Source organism: Catharus ustulatus, chromosome 11 (assembly GCF_009819885.2).
Source record: "Catharus ustulatus isolate bCatUst1 chromosome 11, bCatUst1.pri.v2, whole genome shotgun sequence".
Taxonomy (NCBI): Eukaryota; Metazoa; Chordata; class Aves; order Passeriformes; family Turdidae; genus Catharus; species Catharus ustulatus.
In genome coordinates, this window is record NC_046231.1 from 15,375,845 (window position 1) to 15,384,228 (window position 8,384).

The window sequence follows — 8,384 nt, forward strand, 5'->3', positions numbered from 1 at the left end:
GCTCACTCTTGGCCAGGTTTGGAGCAGGATTCAGCCTTGTCCTTTCATCCTGGTCTGTCTCTCTTGGACATCCTCAGAGACCCCCTCATGAGACACTGTCACGAGGCAGCCACAAGGCTGAGGGTGATAGGGAGTCCCTGCTGTGGGGGGGGACAAGCTGCTCTAGCCACTCACCCCAGAGAAAGGGGCTGTGAAGGGTCACCTCCATGTCCCCATGCTGCTGGCACAGAAACTTGCCCTTCAGAAGCCAATGCCATCCTGGCCTGGCAGCTGCCTCCAGCTCTGCACTGCATTTGCCACTCCCCTGCAGCCAGTGAAAACCTCCCAGCCTCCTTTCCCTTCATCAGAGGTTTATTGACATTCCCAGCATGGATCCTGGCATGGATGGATATAGGTGTGTGTGCCTATATCCATATGTACATATATTTACCATAGAGGCCCTAAGCAGTGCCTAATTTGCATGAGTACCCCAATATCTGTGCAGCTCCTGAGCCTGGTTTGGGAATAATATTGACACACAGAAAGTTACTTTTCCCTTTCCAACAGCAACTGTAAAGCCATATCATCGCTGACTTCATTTATGAGCTGTAAAGAATAAAATAAATGTTTATGTAAATTACATTAACTGGTAAGTAATTTCCTGGCTTTTGAATGCTTCAGGTTTTTAATGGTATTGCAATTATGCAAAGCACATAAGTTGTATCAATTACATCAAGTAAGTCTACATTAAGCAGGCACATGTGTGAATTCCCCAGTTTAGAAGAATAACTCAATGAATAAGCATGGAGCAAAATCCGAGATGCAGGAAGGGTTCTGTGCCAACAGCCCTATTCAAATAGTCACCTGTGAGCGTTACAAAACCCACCCCTCCCAGCTGCTGGGCTGTTTTTGGCAAGGATGGCGTGGCTCTCTGGCAGCCCAGCACAGCAGGAACAGGCTCTCCAGGGATCCTGAAGTGGGGTTACCCTGCCTGCACGCTGCTGGCCAGGCACCAGCTCCCTTTCCCTGTACTGCAATGCTGTTTGGCTCAAGGGAGCACTGTGGATCCCAGGGAATTCCCACTTGCTGCTGGACAGTCTGGGGGGCTGCAGGCACACCTGCAGGTACCCTGCTCATGCCCCCCTCTCCGCAGGGATTCACCGACGCTGGCTGGGATAATCTCAGCCTGGTCCCCCAGCGATGCTCCCATCCTCCTTTCCTTGGCTGTCACGTCTCCGTGACCTGAGCGAGCACCGGCTGACGACATCGCCGGAGGTATTTTTAGAAATGCCGCTTTGCAGGCAGGCAGAGGAACGGCAACGAGGAGCGGGGCTGGCCGCCAGCAGCACCTCCTGCCAGCACCCAGCAGGTAGCGGGGAGGCTCGATACATCCATGACCATCAGTGCTAAAACATCTGCCCAGCGGGGACAGCGCCAGCCCGCCGCACACTGCCCGGGGACAGTGACCCCGGCTCGGGTTTAGCTCTGCTCTTAGCCCAGTCCGTGCTGGAGCTGAAAAGCATCGCTGCTGTGGCGCGATGAAGTCAGGCAGGTTAATTCGCCTTTTACTTGGATGAAGGGAAGCTCCAGCGATCGAAACACATCACTGAGTGAGGCCCTTTGTATTGGGTGTTTGTTCTGCCCTGAGCAAATATTTAACCTACATCTGTAAGAGAGCTAAAAAATTCCCCAAATGCCAGAAAAAAATGTAACTCCTCCTACCCTCCCTTGGAGCAACCCGATAACCTGGCCTAGGAATGTGGGTGGGAGCACACCTGATACCTGAAACCTATTGTATGTTGGGATGCTCCCTGTAGAAAATTCCCATCTGAGGCATCAGACAGCGTGAGAACGTGTCCCCAGAGCACAATTAATTATAAACCAGCTCATTATCCTAATTTTGCTCCTCCTTGAGGAGGTGAAGGCATTTCTCGGCTTTGCTGAGGCATGGTTTGCCAAACTGACATGAAATGCTTTGCAAAGCAGGAACGAGCCCCCTGCATTCCTACATTCCTACACTGCTTTTTCACACAATGACAGGAGCTTTAATTAAGCCTTAGCATGCTCCTGAGAAATTTAATACTCATTTTAAAGTTCCCAAGTTGCATTAATTCAACCCTGAGGCTCTGATCCTTGTGATAGGGTTATGTGGAACTGGGTGGAGAGCAGGAGCTGGGCAGGGGTGTTTCAAGGATCGCTGCCAAAATCCAGCACACTGGGATGCTTTGGCTGCTGGTGGTGTCCCTGCAGCTCAGCACTTTGGCCAAGCCCCTCGAGCCATTAGGCTGGGTTTGGGCAGCCCAGGGCAGCCCAGAGCCTGTCCACAGCCAAGAATCTGGTCCAGCTGGGAGCTGCAGCATGCCTGGCTCAGCGCTGCCTGTGTCCCCCATGCAAACCCTCTCTAGATCAAGCAAATGGCAAAAGCAACACCTTTTTCAACCTGCTGCATTCAGGCAGACAAAACCTCTGCTGTGCTGGCAGCCAGGGCAGTGCCATGTGAGATGCAGCAGCGTTGGGTGGGTGACTCTTCCACCCTTCCGAATTTCTTATCTCAGTGCACACCATCTAACCAAACCTCAGCCTCCTTCTCCCTTTTACCTACCTTTTACCTTTGTCATATTTCTCAGCTGGCTTCAGGTACAACTTGGGTTTGGCTTTAATGCCTGTGCTTGGCCTAAGCAAAACAGTGCTGGGTTCATCTTTGTGCCTCTCTGGCTGCTGGGGAGTGCAGAGCTGCTCTGTGGGAGGACTGCAGCTCACCTCCTAAGTCATTAATGTTTCATGGCATTAATCAACACAGGCTCCTGCTTATAAAGCACTTCTTGGAAACAAGGCTAAGAATAATCACGAGGTGTCCTTGCTGAGGCTAAACCCTCTCTGCTGGCTGGGGGATGCCCGTGCTGGTTGGAGCAGACCCAGAGAGGGGGAGGCTTAACACCAAGTGAATTCCACCAAGGCCATTTCATCCAGCAAATAAAAATTCTGGCTGTAGTGGTAAGATGGCTGCATGCCAGGAGGAAATCCTGGTCCTCCTGGTCTGGAAGGAGCCCACCAGCACTCCCCCAGCCAGTGCTTCCAGAGCATCTTTGGGACCCTCTGCTCAGGACCTTGGGTGCTTTCTGCAATTCTTTTTAACTAAAGAACTATCTGAAGTGGGTGTGCAATTAGGATCTTTTAAGATTTTTACTACTTCTGGTGCTCATTTTCTCTGTGAAGCCAAGTCCCCACAATGCCACTGAGCCTGTTACCCTGGCTGGGTGACACTGGTGACACGGTGAGCAATGGCAGGCTTCCCTCTGCACAGGCAGAAAGGAGGGGAGCCATCTCTTTAAGAAATAGATTCAGTTCTCAGCAAACCCATTTATTTTTAGTGCCCTCCAAAGTGTGCTTGTCTTTGGAGGAGAAATGAAGCAAACGCAGGAATTCTGAATAATTTAGGGAATAGAGTTTTGGGGCTGTAGTAAATGGCTGTGCTATGCTGGGACAGGGGCTGGAGGAATGCAGGGCTCACTAATAACATCCAGTTGATTTAGGCATGGGCAGAGGTGAATCAGCGAGAGCCTCTGCAGGGAAGAGGGAAATAGCCCTGTGGTCATAAAGCAAATGCACCCATGCAAAGGGAAATATTGTGATGAGCGATGGACTCAGCTGCATCCCGGCTGCATCGCGAGAGCTGCGCCCGACAAAGGGATGGATATGCAAACGAGGTGGGATAATCACCGATGGAATTACACAGCTTTCCTGCTAACCGGCTTTGACTGCTCGATATCCAGCTGCCTGCAAAATCCCACTGAGAGTCCATGGAGGCTCGGGTTCGGCACGCTGGCCCCTCAGGTCCTTGGCTCTCCGTGTCACCTTTCTGTGCCCTGGGGATGCTCACAGGCTCGGTCCAGCCGCTCCACATCCCAGGGCTGGTGTGTGCGGGATGCTGGAGCAACGCTGCTCTGCAGCTTTGGCACCGGGGGGATGGAAACATTATTTTCCCGTGGATAATGGGGATCCCAGTGCTCACACCGCACTGCTGAGAGCCGGCAGCAGCAATCCCTCACCACAGCCTGGGCCCAGCCCTGCCCAGGTGTGCGTTTGCATCCAGTCCCCACTTCCCTGGCAATGTGGGGATGCTCCCACTGCCTCCATTCACTGCTGGGTGAGCTCTTCCCCACTTTTATCTGCACTGAGCTGGAGCATTCCAGCCCACCCCATGCTATCACAGCTTCCCACTCACCAAGGAGAAAGGCTGAGGTCCTTCTAGTTTAGCTTACTGGAGCATATTTCATGGTGATTTAATTATTATGGACCTAACTGGGACTAGACTATCTTTTTTCTTTTTCTTTTTTTTTTTTTTTTTTTAATTCTAAGGTGCAATTGAGATAGCGAAGAAAACTGCACTCAGTCATCAAAGAGACCCATGACTCCACCTGCCAAAATTTTACAGGAAAAATGGTGTTTTCTTATTAACACAAAAATAGATGCATAACTACCATGGAAGCTCATCCTGTTTCAAAACAAAAGCATAATGTCTTGTTCCTGTGTTGGTGCTTCAAAGATCCTTTCTCAGCAGACTATAGAATTACAAACTGCAAACACAGTGCCAGGATCTGTCCTCAAAGCAGGTTTTACACCCAGTGAGGGTCTTCTGCTTCCTGGCTGAGCCGGGGGAAAACGGGAAAGACAAGCAAAGGAAACATTGAATTCCAGCCTCCTGCTAAGGTTTAGGGAAAAAGGAGCAGCACAGCACTGTGCAAGACTATTTTAGAACAGAAAAGTTTTACATCTACGCCCAATGAATATTAAACAGCCACACGTTTCAGCTGTGCTGCCTGCGCCCGGCGCCGCGTGAGCAGATTTAATTTCTCTTCATGGAGAGGAGCAGACCCACACCCAGATTGCCATGCATGTGCCTTAGAGGTGAACGGGATGTGAAGGGTGAACCTGAGTCTTCTCTGCCAGGAGATCCCTTCAGCAATCACTCACAACTGGAAAAACAGGAGACATTAAGGAAAAGCTGGCAGCACAGGCAGGGTTTATGCAGACTGACATGGAGTAACTGCCAGCCTGCTGGGAACGTCATGTAAACCTTCCTGGGCTTTCACATCTATCTGCAGATCCAAGAGAGGTGTCAGGTGAAACAATGAGGATGAGATGGAGAAGGAAATGGTACACAAGGCATGGCCAGGGCACTCAGTGTCCCAGCTGAGGTGGGACCAGGGCTCTCTGGGCCCAGGAATCTCTATTCAGTTATCTTCACCTTCAGCCCACCAGACAAAACGTGCAGCTGAGTTAACCCCCGTAGGAAGCAACAGCAAAATAAACACAGAGCCTTGTGCAAACATCCAGGGATGTTTCATGAAAACAACTCCAATCCAAAGGCATTGTGCTGGTTTTCACCCTCAGCCTTTGGTTTTGGCACAGACCCCACAGACCCTGCTTGCCCCCAGCCCCCACCACTGCTCTCACCTGTGGAACCATCCAGGCCAACCCTTGTCCAGGGCTTTTTTTCTGGAAGCATCCTCCTCCACAGGTGAGTCTCCTCATGGTGCCCCTGGGTCTGCAGGAGCAGCCCTCGAGGCTGTGGTGCTCACACTCCTTGCTGTGGGCAGGGATGCTCTCCACAGCCTGCATCCTGCTCCTCCTGCTGCTCCCCCAGCTCCAGCCCTGCACCGACAGTCCTGCCAGCACCCACAGAGTGTGCATGGCTCACTCAGCCTGGGAAGGGGCTGAGCTCTGGGTATGGCTCGTGGGGAGCCCTCCTCAAGCCCTCTCAGACACCGGGAGCGGGCTGGGCTGGCTGATGCTGGCAGCAGCTCTGGGGTGGGATCCTTCACCGTGCTTTTCACACGTGGTGCCACAGGGCTGGCACACCAGCACCGAAAAATCGTTCTCCTTTCATCAGGGGCTTTGTTGACTCTGTCCCAGCCTCAGGGGTCCCTGAGTGAAGCCTCCCTGCAGTTCTCCTCTTCCCTCATTACGGACCAGGACCTGCTGCTGTAATGTTGGTCCCTAATGGTGCCTGGTCCCAGCAGGGTCCCAGTGCTGGTGCAGAGTGGTGGGGCTCCCCAGGGATGCTCCCCTCACTCCAGCCTCCCCAGCAAGCCAAGGCAGAGGATGGCTTCCTGCAGCCAGCGTTGCCTTCACCACGGAATTGCTCAGCCCATCTCCTGTGGCTCTGTCCCATCCGTGGCCAGAGATGGAGACTGCGCCGTCCCCTCCGCTCCCATCTGCCAGTGCATTAAGAAATGAGAGCTGATTAAAGTCCATCCCCTCCTGAGCACCATTGGTCCCCAGCAAATTGCTGATTTAGGGGCAGTGGCAGACAGGTGGACTTCCCTGTGTCTGCAGACATCCAGTCTCAGATGGCTTTGGGGTTGCTTGGGTCTGAGCATTTCCTGTGGTCACAAGAAGTGCTTTAAGTGCAGAAAATGAATGCGTTAATTTGATTTTCTGTTTTATATTGCCTGTTAAAAGGTTGGTTCAGGTTGCAGCCCTGTTATTCCAGTGCACACTATGCAAGGATGCCACGATGGGATGGGAAGGAGCTTCTGTGTGCCCACAGCACCCCATTAACCCACAGCAACTGGAAGGCCCCTGTAGCACCAAAATCTCTCCTGTTTCTCAAGGCAGGCCAGCTGGAAAGCTCCATTTCCTTCCCATTAATCTCCACCTGCCAGCACTTTCTAGAAGGCAGTTAAGAACATTGAAACTGGGGAGATTTGCAAAATAAACAGCGATCAAACGCAAAGCCCGGGGTTCCTGCTCGGAGGGTGTCTGCCAAGACACACAGATCGTATCAGGCTAATTTACAAAAGGAAAACCGCCCTAATTAGTGTTCAGGAAAGCACTTTAATGAGAAGAGCATTAGTGCAAAAAGCAAGAGTGCCAAGAGGTCAAGCTGTTCTTAATGCCAGAAAAACAGGAAATGGGGCTCAGCCCACCGCTGCCCACCCAAGCCGCAGCGCTGTTTTCCCATTTTTTTGCTGCCATCTCAGGAGGAATCCACAAAACCCGGAGAGCAGTGCAGGGCGGCGGGGCAGGGCTCTGATAACAGCGATGTGCACAGGGCTCCCTTTTGGGGCACAGCGCAGGTTTTTGGGGTTCACCCTGAGAAGGGAAGGGCAGAAACCCTGCCAGTGCCACAGCCGCTCCGACGGTGGCAGTAACCATGGCAGCGCAGGGACCCGCACGTGATATCGGCATTTCTGCAGCACAAAAGAGCCTCTTATCTGCAGTGAGTAACCGGGCTGGCCGCTCCTCATTCCTCTGGTTATTGCTAAGGCAGAGCACCGCGGGGAGCTCATGTGATGCTCACCATGGGGGGAATTCGGACCCTCCACGGATGCTCAGGCTGGGGCTCCGGGATGCTCTGGATGCTCACCCAGCCCCGCTGGGGAGGGGGCAGTGATCGTCTCGCTGAGCTCAGGTTTGCAAAATGAGCATCTGCAAACCCTGTGAAGCAATGTGGGGCACGCTGGTTGTCCCCAGGATGTCACAGCCCGGAGCTGGCAGGAGTGTTCCTGGCATCCCCACAGCATGATTTATCTCACTTCTCCAGTTGTTTACATTTCCTCTCAGATTTCTCTTTTGAGACTTTAACTGTTGGACTTCCAGCCCTTCTCACACATCAAGTGACTTCTGAAAGCAGGGAAAGCTGCATGAAAGAACTCAGGTTTCTAGGCTTCAATTCTTCAAACCCAGCTCACTGATACTGCCCTTAAACATTCACCCGAGGGCATGAACCAAAGTGGGCAAGTTTCATCCCAAAACCAGAAAATGAGAACAGGTAAAGGAGGAAAGAATGAGAAAGGAAAAGCTGAGCTTGAGCTCAGCCTAAGCTGTTGCTGTCATGGGCATCCATAGGTTTGTGAACCTCTGTGTGGCCCCTTCCCTAAAGGTGGTCTGGCATTTTTTCAGGGTGTTAACTCCAGTGGGACCATTACTGCACTTAAAAGGAGCTGTGTGCTCATAGCAGAGAAATCAGACTGTATTAGCTCAGTTTTAGGGGAAGGTAAAAGGGATTCAGACAGATTTATATGCAAGTGTCGCTCAAAGCAGAGCTACAAAAAGGAAAAAAAAAATATATATAGACAGAAAAAGTGGGTTACAGACTGTCCCCAGAACTAGGAGTGTGTCCTGCTGGTTAAGGTCTGCAGGTTTCAAGGTTGAAGTGCTTAATTTTATTTCAAGCTTTCTAATTAAACACCATTTAACTGGGCTTTCCATTTATCCTGCAATTTCTTTCTGGACCTGAGTCTAATCCCCAAACCTGCTTATTGCTTTTACTTTCGTTACAACCTTATCAGTGATTAACCTGCAATTGCACTTAATCTTTTTAAAAGATTTCCCTGGCTATAAATACAGGGAAGCTACCTGCCCTGTTTCTGTCCAGGGGAAAATAACTTCCTCCATGT